General features: G+C 35.3%; 1 protein-coding gene across 1 annotated transcript in view; it reads right to left on the bottom strand.

Annotated features, from left to right (window-relative positions):
* The window catches only part of KCNJ3 (potassium inwardly rectifying channel subfamily J member 3), a 135,995-nt gene that overhangs the window by 103,595 nt on the left and 16,732 nt on the right, over positions 1-15,668 (bottom strand). The gene's annotated exons all lie outside the window — the stretch shown is intronic.

Raw genomic sequence — 15,668 nt, 5'->3', positions numbered from 1 at the left:
ACACAGATCTTGCTTTTATTTTGTGAAAATAAAAATTAACACATTTTTTTAAAAAATGCATATGAAAATAAAATGACACACATGAATATTCCAATCCCAAATCACTAGTTGTAAGGCAGCCAAATTGATTTCAGTGCTTCTGTTCTGTTTTAGTCTGTTTTAATGCCTAATCATTATTTTAAGTTATCTTCCTCAAGTCTCCCTTCAACTCCACCTCCATCTCTTATGTTCACCAACTAACTTTTTGTTCTCTTGCCCTCATTTTATTTCCATCCTTGCTCTACAACCTGCAAAGCATTTACCCAGTCTAGACATTCTCCAGCTATGTGGACTGCAACCCCCAGAATTCTCCAGTCAGCATGGCCACTAGATAAAATGAAGAGAGTTGAAGTTCAACTCATGTGGAAGATGTCCAGGTTGGGAAAGACTGCTGTAAAGTCACAAGAGCAGGTTATTACATTCTTGGAGTATCTCTCTGATACTTTTTTTCCCCCGCTGCCTAAGCCAGAATGATGGTTTGGCAGTGACTAGGATATTAGATAGTTACCATTTTTTATAATAGCTGGTCACAGTTTCTCTAGAACTCACAATTAACCGAATTCTACCAGATCTTTCCACACTCAGTAGCCGACCACACAGATATAGTAATATAAATAAAAGAATTCAGATAGCTAGCATGTGTGCCCTGGATCTAACTAGAATAAAAAAACTGCTATAAAATACATACATAACTAGATTGCAACAAAGCAAACCCTATATGAATTAGTATTTATTTTTAAACTTCTGAAGAATAAAGTGTAGGGGGCTACAGAGGCATTGCATCTCAGCATGGTCAATTATCAGGAACAAGGAATGATGGAAACTGATACCTCGAAACACTTGAAGGTTCTCCATGCCTGTCACATGAGCTAAATTTCTCATCTACCTTGCAATGGCTAATTTCCAGACCAATAAAGACTTAGGAGATAGGTCTGTAATCAGCCAGCTGCAAGCTTTCTCCATCATCAGTGATTTACCTCTTTATCAGATCACAGGAATGCTGTTAAGAAAGAAACTAAATAAATTTCTGCCCTAATGCATTAGGGAACAAATTAGTTCTAAATGGGAAACAGTTCTGTTGTTGAAATTCTTGTAACTCAATCCTTTCATCTCATTAAAACCTTGCTGAAAAAGACTCAGTGAAAATCTTGTTTGGAAAGAATTACCTTTGGTTTCAGGCCACTGCCCAAAAGCATTTTATGCAATTTTATGACAATGCAGTGCTTTATAAATGCTTTATGTCGGCTTTCCCTATTGCCTCCTTAGCTTTGGAAACTAGGATAAAGGGGTCATTAGAAGGGCATGTATCACAAAATTCCATTACAGTGTTGATACAAGTCAAAAACTAGTTAATGAAATTTTGAAGGACATTAAACAAAAACATTCTAGAACCTTCAAATTAATCAGGGATGGTGGTCCTGATGCTAGATGACAGTATCAGAATACAGTATATTGCCAAGCATAAAAAGACATGTATCATCAACCAATATCAGAAACAGCCCTACACAGATTTTAAATAAAAAACAAAAACTCATTTTTTCCCCAGAAACATAAAATTGTCTGGCAGCAGCCAACCATCTTTATGTCAAATACAAGTTAACCATTTGCTTCAGCTTGGAAAAACGGTTCGGTCTTAGACAACGACAAAAGCTAGGTAGGAAAACCATACCTTATACTGACTGTACAGCACAATAGCTAGAGAAATTGTGAAAGGAAGGTAACAAAAATAACATCTTTCCATTTGTTATATTTCACATTGCCACAAATTGTAACAAATAAGGTTTTCATCCATGTTATCTAGGAAGAGTTGTAGTCCCAATATATTTGAAGGGTAATTGATTGGGGATGTTGGCTTAGACATTTGCAGCAAACACAAGATTTTTATGTGAAAGACAATGGGAAATAAATTCTACCAATTTTCTCCCTAATTGCACTGCTCTATGGCACATCACATACTGCTCATAGACTCTTCTTCAGATTTCAGAAGTGTTTTCTCAAAGGATACAAATTACTGCAGTAAAAAAGGGGCTGTTGAAAATTCAAGCCATTTCTATAGAGCTGCTTTCTATTCATACTTATCTTTGAATTCATGCCTTCATCTGTTAAATGGAACAACTCTAGAGCATCCCAAAGTATGTATAATATGTTCAGGTTATGCTCTCTTGTTAAAATTTTGATATTTGGCTCTGTTGCCTATCATTTCTCAATATAGTTGCCTTCAAATGAATTAAGTTACAACCCAAACATCTCCAGCAAGCGCAGGAATGACTATAGTTTTAATTCAGTATATATGGAAGCTAACTGCTATAATGAATATCCATGTATGGATTGTAAAAATTAAAATAAACTAACTGCTTCCAACTACAAAATGTTGAACATCAGTTCCTTTACAACATAGTCCCTGAAGATTGTAGAAGTTTATTTGTTAATTTATCCATATGTATCTTACTATTTCTTCCTTAGAAGAAATAAAGTAATAATAGCATTTAAATTAAAAACATTAATAGAACATAATAAGGAACATAAACATAACAATTACTGGATTCACTACCCTAATGTCTAGAATGCCAAATATTTTGAAGGAAATGCAAGAAAACAGGAAAAAAAAATCTTAGTATTTAATCCTAAAGGCCAGGGTGTTTTTTCCCCCTCTTCAAAAATTTTTAAAATCATATAATTAATAGTACTATTAGAATTCTTTTGAGTTCCACATACTTTCCCCTTTTAACATTCAAATAAAATTGCCATTATCGTACCTGTCAAAAACAGGCAAATATCCCAAGAAAATGCCAAAACTCACGTGAAAAATTGAAGTTTGATTCTCATGGACTATGGTGTGATCTTGAATACTTCCACAGAATCACAATAGTCAGTAATCTAATAATAGATTCTTATATATGTGTATTTAGAAGTGTCTATCAAATTCAGTGAGGTTACTTCTAGGAAAGGGGATATTTGATTGCAGTTTATGCAAACAAAAAGGAAAACTGTATAAATAATTCTTCAAATAATTAATCTCATCCATAGTTCACCTTGGGCTTTGGGAACACTACAAAAAACTTAATGGTCATCATTTGTTAGAGAGCCTTGAGATAAAACAAGTATGTTAGGTTTTCATTAGGAGCTGCACACAATTCTTTCTTCAACTGCTCATAGATTAGGCTTCTACTGCAGGGAGTTATCTTGATCTGCTGTCCATTTCTTTGGTATTCTTTGACTTAATTATTCTAAGCATGCCATCAATATATTCTAGTGCAAGGGCATACAACTAGGGCTGCCCCAGACTTATATCCAATTTAACTACACCAAATTGTAGTTTTAATGTAGTAAAAGATGCAAACAATTAATCCAGGTATAGTAATCATATTGAACTACGCATGTCTTAATTAAAGGTTAAATTAAATTACTTTTTTGTCCTACTGCCACCTGCTTTCTGGAATGCTGCTCACAGTATGCCATTCAAAGACCAAGTGTGGCCTTTACCCTCACCCTCCCTCACTCTCTGCAAGTTGTTGAATCTTGCTTTAATGTATTAGCCAAACCTCAATAACCAGCAACAGCTTCTCCATTTCAACACAGGATGCAAATCTTCACATACACCCATTGCAATTCAATTGATTGCTTTGAAATGCATAAAATATTCCTGCCCAAACCTAACATGAAAGAAAAATATAAAAGTGAAACACTAAAGTGAATCCTATATATAATTATCATATGCTAGCTTCCTTATCTTTTCCTTGTCCCTGCTGACAAATATGGTTATTATCAGGAAGAATTTGTTTCAAGTTGCCCAGCAGATTATTAGTAGAAATTTAAGAGAAGAGTTGACCAAGCAGAGACATTTTTGTAATTTTTTTTTCTATAATAGTTAATCCTTAAGAACTTTTGCAATATTATGATAGTTCTTTCTATCTGTTCTTGGTACAGTTGCATATAAACCAAGATTTTGCACTTCTTTAATTACAATATAATTCTTTATGCAATTGCAAATTAATTATGATAGTAATGTCAATAATATCCATAAAGATGCCTAGTGTAATTCCTAAAACAGAGAAAGCAAACTACCATCACAAATCATTGGAATGGTATATCCAAAAGTATAAAACACCCTGTAATAATTTGTATCACTAAAACAACTGGACAATCAGAGAAACTGAAGTACATAAAAACATTAATAAGGTCAGAAACCAAGGTGGCCCTCCTTCTCCTCTTCTTCCTCATTATGCACATTACTGGAAATACTTCAAATTTCCTTCTATTCTTCACCCATAAGTCTAGAAAAACAGTCCTTTGTATGTTGACTATCATATGATGGTAGTTAGAATTTTATTTTCTTCTAAAAGAATAAAGTTTAAGATAAAATCTTTTGAAAGAGGGCTTCATTAAGTCATAACTTATTTAATAAGCCAATTTCACAGTCTCTTGCATTACGCTGACAGAATTTATTACTCAAGAGCAGGGGTCCTCAAACTTTTTAAACAGGGGGCCAGTTCACGGTCCCTCAGAATGTTGGGGGGCCGGACTATAGTTTGAAAAAAACATGAATGAATTCCTATACACACTGCACATATCCCTCCTGCGGAGTATGAGGAGAGGAAGAGAGCCACCGGACCCGGCATACCTGTCATGTAGAATAGTCCGGCTCTGTGATCTCCCTCCTCGTGCATTGCCTGCAGCTCCCAACACAGCCCCAACACTTCCGCTTCTGACAGACAGCGGCGGCGGCCAATCAGGTGGGCGGGCCGGATAAATGACCCTGGCGGGCTGTATCCGGCCTGCAGGCCGTACTTTGAGAACCCCTGCTCAAGAGGATGGAGATCTTATTTTAATATGTGCATTCAAACACAGTACACTTAAGCTGACCTATAATTAAACAGGTTTTAAACTATATAACTATTTTAGACATATGTAATCCTAATAAAAGATACTACTCTGACTATGTAAATAATACTGATTTGAACTCAGTGGCATTTGGTTAAAAAATCAAGATGACATTTAAAGCAGTGCAATTGAAGCCCTCCCCTTTTGTACGTGTGCCAACATTACACATACGTAGAAAGGGACGGGGGTTTGATTGTGCTGCTGTGACCGCCATCTGATTTTTTCCTGGATTTATCCCACAGACATTGCTATTTGAACTATGCAGGCAAAAGAGCTAAAATGGTCCTTGTTCTGGCTAATAGTCTCAAAGATGGTTTTCAATCCCAAATAAGGTAACTTTAATATTTTCATTAAAAGTGGGAATATTTGTTTAATAGGCATTTCATTAATTAACTGCATTAGCTAGAGAAATGTTTCTAAATATGAGCTTCCATAGAAGTTAACAGCTTTTTCACTAGTTCTTAGATCAATTCCAGCTTCTAAAACTAGAAAAACAAAATCCTGGGAATTTTATGTCATAATGTTATAGTGATACAAATTTTATGAAAGGCCATCCTGTGATTTGGGCTGCAACAGAAATTATCCATTGCCAGGTACCCTGAGGAAAGGTATGCAAATTAGAAAGCGATGAAAAACTCTTATGACAGAAATCTGTTTAAGGGTTTTATATTTTGTTCTTGCATTATGTTTTGTTTTACTGTGTACCACCTGATAAAGTTTTCCTTTTAATCAGAAGTAGAATTTGCCTGAAAATAGGTGTGTGAGTAAGGAGACAATGATAGAGTGTAACAACACTGTATTTGAAGCACCTTCCCACTTGGGATCAGTATATTGCATCTACTCAACACATTTCTAAAATGATTGAATGGCCTGTTTCAGATTCAAAACAGCTGTTTCAGACTTGAAATAATTTCTTCAGCTCAAAACTGGGCATTCCAAATGTGAAACTTTTCAATTTGAAAACTTCTGGACACCCTTACTTTTAATCCAGTGGTTTTCTTAAACATTCAGAAATAGGTTTTAGTATCCCCAAGTGAGGTAGATCAATAAAATATCTAGTAATTTATATCCTATGTGCTAGTAAGAATTTCAGCGTTACTTACTGGCTAAAAGAAGGCTCGACAGCTTATGATTCTGGCTTCCAATAGATATCCAGTGATGTTACTGGGGTCAGCATGAAAATTTGGGATATCATTTTGATTTTTTGCTTGCATGCTTTTCTCAGGTTTTGAAAAGTTAAAGGTTCAGAATAAATGTTAAGCTTTGCACAAGTTCAACATTCCTACTTTGGACTTTTAAATGTCCAAAAATAGCAACAACAACAAAAATCCTATACAGCCAAAAATCAATACCAAATTTCAGCAGAGTAATCTGAGATGCTCTAGGGTTTCAAATAACAGCTGGAGTCTTATCTATAAAAACAGCCCCCGTCCATTCAAAATCACACTCTAGCTCATCTACATTATGTAGAATTTAAGAGATAGAATTCTTTAAAAGTAGGTTTTCTTAGTTAAGACTTTGATTTTTATGTTTAAATCATGTTTTCTGTGTCTAGAAAACTGCATAGAATTAAGACAGTTGTTGGGATTTAGGATGCCCTTTAATACTGTAAATTAGTCTAAAGAGACCTTGAGGAAGGGAGCAGAAATCAGATGGCAAGGTGTAAAAATGTCAGGCAAAGGGTAGTATAAAAGGAATGATAGCAAGACTATGCCACCAGCCTCAAGGTCTGGATTTGGGACATTACTTTGTTGCCAATGTAGAGTTGGGGGCTTTTCCTGCCTATGCAAATATAATTAATTATTTATAAGTGTGGATGAACCTTTTCTATCTCCTATATGCAGGTAGACCTTGCTTAACAACTGCCCCATTTAGCAACTGTTTGAAGTTACAACAGTGCTAAAAAAGTAACTTTACAACCAGTCCTGACGTTTACAAGCATCAGTGCGGTCACGTTATCAACATTTCGGCCCTTCCCAACCAGCTTCCAACAAGCAATCAATGGAGAAGCCAGCAATAAAATCACAAGTTGTGGTCCCATGACGTCTCGCTTAATGACCCACAGTGACTCGCTTAACGACAAAATTGGAAGTGATGTCATAAGTCTGTCATGATCACGTGATGTTTCGCTTAGTGACCATGTCGCTTAGCAATGGAGTTGCTGGTCCCAATTGTGATCACTAAGCAAGGACTACCTGTAATCCTTTGTTAATCTATTGTTGGGGCTTGTGGTCAGTTTGGCTGGGGGCCCAGTGGTGTCTATTTTAAGATATTTTAATAAATAAATTTTATTTTGAATCTCCATTGTTTGGCTCATATTATAATGGATCACTTTTTTCCATAACAATTGCAACTTGAATCTTAAAGAGATTCAGGACTGCCCATTCTTCCATACATAATTTTGTTCATTCATTTAAATTCTCCTTGCACAGTTTCCCATTAACCTTTCCTAATCACAGGACGGCAAGGTAAGTCAAGCCCTTCTTAAGCACCTTACAAGCATTATGATCTTTTACTAATCAGGTATTAAATTAAAACACTTAAAGCATACCCACTTTAGATATTTGGGAAATCACTGTTTTAGGCTGCACATTTTTTTAGATTTTTTTAACCTGCCTTTATTATTTTTATAAATAACTCAAGGTGGCAAACATACTAATATTCTTTCCTCCTCCTGTTTTCCCCAAAACAACAACCCTGTGAGGTGAGTTGGGCGGAGAGAGAGTGACTGGCCCAAATTCACCCAGCCAGCTTTCATGCCTAAGATGGGACTAGAACTCATAGTCTTGGTTTCTAGCCTGCTGCCTTAACCACTAGATCAACCTGGCTCCTATTTCTTTTCTTGCTACCTTGGGTAGAATGACATTAACACCCACCCTATAGCACTTATTAAGTTAATGCTTTTGTGGTGCAATCTGCATGTTAAATTTCTTCTTTACACTGGCAGATCTAAATAGCACGCTATATTGCTTGACCTCTTAGTTCTATTTTACAGGATAAAAGAAAGGGGCATGGAGTAACTATGAGTTGTTCTCCCCAGAACTTAAGTATTGCATATCAGCATATTGTTAATTAAGAACAACTAAGGACAGAAATTTAAACCACCATTAAATCTAGCTTAGCCTGTAAAAATATCATGACCATGACCATTAGTTTGTTTTTATAATCAGTTTTCAATTTCAGCCCAGTTTCAATGACAAATCTGATCCTGAATATTGTTTCTTAACACAAAGATAATATACCTTTCTTACTTTGAAACATTTGTGTCAACTTCCCTTCAAAAATAAATGTATTTTTATTCTTTGTGCATCTTGTTTTATTGAAACATGCTTAGCTATCATACAAATGAATCAGCAAACAAATTCTGAACTTCCTGTTAGAATAACTAGATGAAATCACACACTTATTGTAAGTCTTTATTTTAATTTCTTTCCACTATATGTAATTAATAAATTAGTTCCATGCCTTAGAATATATAGGGACTGACCAATCAGGCTTAAGTCCAAAACAAGAAGGTATGCACAAACGACTTTACATGAGTATAAGGAGGCAGGGGGAAGTAAAGCATAGTCAGACTTGCAAGATTCTGTTGCAATAGCCATATTGTACATACATAATAGCTTCTTATGTAGTTGATTTCTTGGTTTGGTCTATATAGTGAGGCTGATATCAATCTCACAAGTCTGATTGTGTTTTACATCCCCCTCACCCAATTCCCCTTATACTCATGTGAATTAGGAAGTGTCTTCCTCAGTTGCTTATGCATACCTTCTTGTTTTGGATTTCAGCCATGTTTTCCCCTTGTCATTTTGGTAACAGAACTGGCCTATCTCTGTTTCACTCTTCTTCCTTACTCTCTACATGAAGGTTTGCTCAAAGTTATGCAAAGTGCTGCATATAGTTCTTCTCTGAAAAATTAATACAGGTAATTAAAAATGGAAAGTCTCCAGATGCTATGTGTACAGAATTATAGATAACTACATTTCACCTCAAGTCTTACTATGCTACCACATCATGGTTGTTGGGGGATGAATGAAGAAGGCTGGAAGTGTACACCAAGACTATATACTTCCAGCAGGGTTATCCAAGCCACGAAGCTCATCCCACCTACTCAGCTAAAAGAAGAATGAATCTGTATTGGGAAGGAGCAAGACAGGAAGATGTCAGAAGTGGACAATGACTTTAGTGACAACAACAAAGGCGTCATTTCATACTACCCAGGAGAAGACAGTGGTAAACCACCCCTGTATCTTATCAAGAAAACCACATGGGTAGATAATATGAAGTGAAGACAGTCAATGATGGGACCCTCAGGTTGGAGAGCACCCAATATACTACTGAGAAAGAACTGAGGATCTTTCAGTATACTGATGGTGTTTATAACATTTCTAGATTAAAGATTTCAGGACAACAGGTGCTGATGTTGACATTCAGGAAAAGAAAATCTGAAGCTGCAAAGACAGAATTAAAATGGGAACATGGAATGTAAGAAGAATGAGTCTGGGAAAGTTCAATGCAGGAAAAGATGAAATCAATCAACTACACATTGCCATCTTAGGTATCGGTGATTTGAAATGAACAGGAATTGGACACTTTCAGTTAGAAGATCATACTATTTACTAGTCAGGATATGAAAAACAAAGAATGGCATTGCTTTCATTTTCAGGAAATATACAGCAAAGACAGTACTTAGGTATAATGTAGTCAATGATCAAATTATATAAAGCAGACTTTTTGGATGACCCTTTAATATGATAATTATCTAGGTTTATGCTCCAACCCCTGATGAGAAGAGGAGATTGACACTTGTTATTGTCAAGTTCAATTTGAAATCAACAGAACATACAAATAAGATGTGAAATGCCAAAGCTGGAAATAGTAAGGAGGAAAATGTAGTTGGATTGCATGGCTTAGAAAACTGAAGTGAAGCAGAATGACTTATTGGATTCTGCCAATCCAATAATTTCTTCACTGTTAGCAGTCTTCATTGCTAACAACCAAAACAATATCTATGTATATGGACATCACCAGATGGAATACACAGAAATATAATTGGTACAAGAAAGTGGAAGAGCTCACTTATAACATCAAAGACATGGCCAGGGCAGACTGCAGAATGAATTGTTCATATGTAAGTTCCAAGTGAAGCTAAAGTGGAAGAACAACACCAATCAGTTTCTCTGCTATGATCTTGAGCATATACCCACCATTTTCAAGAACATCAGGAATCACTCTGAAGTCCTGAACTTCACCGACAGGAAACTGGAGGAACTGTAAGATGAAATCAGAAATTGTTAAGGACAAATGTGAAAAGAGATTGTCAAAGGCCAAGAAACCGAAGATGCAAACTGGACGTCAGAACAAACTGTGGGAATTGCCAAGAAGAAAACAGAAACCAAAGCCAAGAAAGACAGAGAACTCAGGAAGGAACTTAACAAAGTATTTCAGAGAGCTGTTAGAAGGGACAAGAAATAGTATTATTACAACATCTGTAATGACATCAAAGATGGAAACAGTCACAGAAAAACAAGGAAAATCTTCCAAAAGATCTCTGAACTCAGAAGGAAGTTCCAGTCATGTGTATGAGATAGACAGCCTATACATTTATTAAATAAATAAACCTCAAATTCATATGCTAAAGGATGCCAATGGATGGATAGTAACTAACTCAAAGGTGATCAAACGAAGATGGAAGGAGTATACTGAAATACGGTATAGTAGAGATGTCAATATCCAAGATACTTTAGAAGATGTTCTCTACTTGCAACAATTGCTAGTACTAGAAGATGAAGTTAGATCAGCACTCCAACCATTACCAAGTTGGAAGGCTGCAGGAATCGACAGAATATCTACAGAAATATGGCAGGCCACAGAGGAAGAGTCAATAAAGGTTCTAACCAACTATTCCAAAACATATGGAGAATTACACAGTGGCCAACAGACTGGAAGAGGTCAGTTTACATATCAATCCAAAGAAAGGAGTGCGCAAACTATCATACAATATTCTTAATATCACACACTAGCAACGTAACTGTTAGGATCATCCAATGTAAATTATACGTCTACATGGAAGGGGAGATGTCAGATATTCACACAAGCCTGAGGAAGAAGAGATATTCCTGCTGATGCAAACTGGATAATTGAGAAAGAATAAGCCAAAGAAGTCAATGTGTGTTTCAATGACTATAGAAGGGCCTTTGATTGTGTCAACCATGTCAAGCTCTGGAATGTCCTTAGGAAAATGGGAATTCCAGAAGATCTCATTGTCCTCACGAGAAACGTATACACAGGTCAGGAAACCACAGTCCAGAAATAATTTGGCAAGGTATTAATGAAAGCCTTGAAAAATATATTCCAATGCTGAGGTGTATCTATATCTATAAAGATTAGAATCATGCAGGTAATGATTATTCCTGTGATACTCTATGGAAGCAAAAAATTGGACTTTGAAGAACAGGATAGAAAATGTATTAGTGCTTCTCCAACTTCATTGTTGGAGAAATCTCCTGAGAATACCATAGATAGTCAAGAAAACAAACAAATGGATCACAGAACAAATCATCCAGAGTTCTTACCTAGAGCAAAAATGAGCAGATTCATTTTATCATATTTTGAACATATTACGCAAATTATCATATTTTGGACGGATCATGAGAAGTCCATAATCCTGTGAAAGGTGGAAGGAAAGGGAAGAGGATGACCAACAGCAAGGAAGATGGCTTTCGTTACAATGGTGATGAGTGCACCATTAGAAGGGCCAGGTTGGGGACAGATTATACTGGAGATTTATCTGTGTTGTTGCTGAGAACTGAAACTGACTTGATGGCACATCATCAATTAATCAATTATCAATCAATCAATCACATTACCCAGTTTTTTTGTTAAAAAAGAGAAGGGAAGAAAGAGAGAAAATGGTTATTAGCTTGAAAACAATATCTATGTATATTTAGTATTTTAGTGTATGTGATATCCATCCATTCATTTCCTCCCTGAATAAGCATTCCACTTACAAAGACAACTTGTATTTAATCAAAATGATTCTGCGTGTTATCTCTAAAAGAGCATATGCCAAATAAATTGTGGCAGCAGAGAGCAGTGTGGCATTCCCTATAAGGATAGTGTGTATATTTTCAGTACTTCCAGATGGCCTCTGTTCTGTGGTTGCCCATGAGTAGGCAGAGTAGGCACACTGAATAGAACTGAACACATTTCAAGGCAAGGAATCTAACATATCTACCAAATACACACCATGTCAGCTTTTGCTTAGTACAGCCAATATCAGCATTTCAACAATCTGGAAAGCAAGGGAAATATTAAAAACTGCCACTTTATGAGACAAGGGAGTGTTAAGATATTTTTCTTAAGGTTTTCCTATTTAGTATGGTATATAGAAAAGATGCCAATTCTGTTTTGCTCCTTGACCTTTCCATATCTAGATTCCCAACCAAACACGAACTTTGTGATATGCATGCAATAAGGCTTATCCAAGAGAAAACTGTCTGCAATGAACCTATTGTTTTCCTTTTTTCATACAGATGAGCTCATTAAAACTAGATATTCTTGATACCATATTCTTTGTCATGAGAAATAATCGAGCTTATTATGAAAAAAGATAAACTGATGTTATTGCTTAACAATAATAATGCTTTAAGAAAATTACTCCATGTGTTTCTTGGAAGTTCCTTTTTGAGGTACCTTAAATTCTCATTAGAGGTAGCTCATCGGTGTTTTGCACAATAATGCTGCAATTTTAAACTGACACTAATTTCATAAATAAAGAGATGACCTCCTATAACAATATCACTTGAGAGCCACTGATCATTTCAGGCTATAACTATATTTGGGCATTCTGCTATTCCTAGATTAAGGTTTCATATCTTAATTTTCATTTATCATTATTTCAAAACTAAGATAAATATTTTGGGAAAAATATTTTGGGAGGCTCATCACTATGCTTCAGAATAATACTGAAGTCTTATGAAAACAGCAACAGTGAATGGATAATCTATGTACTTCTATCTATGTAGTGAAAAGTTCCAAAATGAAATAAAATAAACCTCAAACCTCTACATGAAGTCATCGTGAGACAATCAAGATATTTACAGCATAACATGAAATCTATTAATAGCTTTCCTTAAATAAACTTAGAATGCTAGTGTCCTATTTTTATGTTTTTCAGTACTTTCTGTGGATAAAAACTGTATCCAATGTTAGTACATCAATCCAATAAAAATGCTCAAAGTTAAGCAAAATACTTTAAAAGAGGGCATATTACTTATTTGTTTGCTGGGCACAATATGTTACATATTCTGCTTTTCGTTTTTTATTATTAGATTTATAGCCTTTACTTATATAAACTCTCAAAGTGGCTTCCAACATTTAAAACAAAAATACAGATTTAAAACATGCAATTAAAATAGTAAAACTGAAACTCAATAAATGATTAAAAGCATGGTGGAAGAGATATGCCTTTACCATTTTTCAAAATACTGGGAAAGTAAGGGACAAGAATACCTATTTGGAAGAACATTCCATACTCTGGAGGCCACCTTTTCTGTGTATGAAATGAACAAGCTTCTGCAGGGGAGGGGACGGTTGTGAATTTAAAAAGAAAAGTCATGATTGCTGATCTTAACATAAATGCAATTTAGTGCCTCAGTCTCTGGGAGAAGGAAAGGAAAGATGTGGGAGTCATGCTTATTATACATTTTTGCAAGAAGCCTACTGTGCAAAATTTGCTCTAAATGCTCTGTCTCAGGACATGTAGACAGGTATTGGATAACCATTTAATTTTGACAGGCTTTTTAAATGATAAACACTAAGACCTGTTCTGCTTATTTTGACATATTACCTATAGGAAATGCTCAGGATAAAAACTATAATGAGAACCAGTCTCATTACAGGAACAGTCAGTATGAATGAAGAAGTGCTTTGGGGAGTTCTTCACAAATGAGAAGGATGTGGCATTTTTATTAATTCTATATTGATCCATTATTTACAAAACCGACTCATTGCAAATACATTTTATAAACAGAATGCAACCTCATAATCAGTTCTGCTCAAAATGACTCTACCCTATGAGGCTACTTAAACAGCTTTCTATTTTTCCAGAATATTAGTTAATCATAACTGGTGCTTTGAATTCCATATTGGAATACTGGGGGAAAAAAATACATTGAGAATGAAACAGAGACTCTGCTTTATATGAATTTAGAGTTGGACTAAAATTTTGTAAAAAAGCTGTTACATCTTTCCTTTTAAGATATATAAATAACAATGTACTTCCTTAATTTTTAGAAGTATACAGTACATAAAATGGAAAACATGTTTGTTTTAAACTTGGATTAAAGCAACTCTACTCAAAATATTCTATTGGAATAAAACTGAAAACATCTTGAGCATTCAATTAGAACAAAACTTAAAATGACTTGTGTTCCAGCAACAAGAGGAACAGGATCAGCTATTGCACCCTTATTTGTTATCCCAGAATCACAAGAATCCATGAGATGATAACAACGAGTGCTAACTCCAATCCAATGTAAAAAAAAATGGCTAAAGGGATGATTTTTAAAACATTTCTGAAAAGATTAAAAATAAATCCTCATACAAAACAGTAAGAATACAGTTCTGCTCTTACCTATTGAAAAAAACCATTTAGATTAGAATTTGTAATCTAAATCTCCTCCCCTCCTTAATAGAGAGAACAAAGAGACATCTCTTCAATTTAGACAAGAAGAGCAGCTACTGTCTTTAATATTCCTTTCAATTAGCACATCTCCTGTGTGAGGTATAGTGGCACTATGCAAAAAGGTCAGGAGTTTAGTGATATATACTACTTTTCTCCTTCATGTGCACAGACTTTGATTCTATATTAAACTTTATTACTGTATTTTCCTTTCTTCTGATATTTTGGGGAATGCTGTTACTGTCTAAGATGTTCTTTAACTAATTTTGCGTTAAGTCTAAAATGTCCTTGTCTAACTGACCACCTGGAAAAGGGAGGGTAAAATGGCCCTGCTCAGGAACACCATCTTACTAAAGACCTTTGTCAATGCTAACTGAATGACCTATGACAGTATGTCTTGGTAATTAACAATATGATGTCAACAAGCATAATTAACTGAAATAAGGATATGTAAGGCCCTAAATCATCTCAGAGAATAAATCTCAGTGTAGACTGAAACCCCAGATAGGTATTTCGTACCCACTGATTCCAGGGATCCATCCAGAGAAAGTGATAAGCTATAGTGTTAAAAGTAAAGGATTACAAAGTTGGCATATTTGACTACAAGTTTTAATTTTCAAATACTCATAAATCTTTCCAGCCCTTCTCCTAGTTATACGTTCACTGACTTTGAATTTTAAACAAAGATTTATACAGGAGGTTTTCTTAGTTTTGAAATTTTTAAAAAAATTAATAAAATAATCCTTGGCCAATTTTTCTGAAGGCACTGATATCCTGCTTACTTAGCAAAATTAAGCAACAGATTTGGCATACTTCTTTTTCACCCCAGCTATGAGGTACAAGTCCAGCAAAAGATTTTTGGTGTTCTTTGCTGAATGGCTGGAAAAACAGGGGGAGGGGTTTGGGGGATTCTTTGTTGCAGATAACTTTAAAACAAGAGCCAGGGCTTGTACAGACTGCATACAGATCTCAAAGATCAACAAAGCAGCCAAAACTAACACATCATCTTTACATTTTGAAATGCACCCTGAAACACCAATCTGTAGGCCAGAAAAACATGCCT

Source organism: Python bivittatus, unplaced genomic scaffold (assembly GCF_059951505.1).
Source record: "Python bivittatus isolate LINGU-HERP-01145 unplaced genomic scaffold, Pbiv_v1 ctg000480_np1212, whole genome shotgun sequence".
NCBI classification, from domain to species: domain Eukaryota; kingdom Metazoa; phylum Chordata; class Lepidosauria; order Squamata; family Pythonidae; genus Python; species Python bivittatus.
The sequence above is the reverse complement of the archived record's forward strand: the minus strand, read 5'-3'. Positions and strand labels throughout refer to the sequence as shown.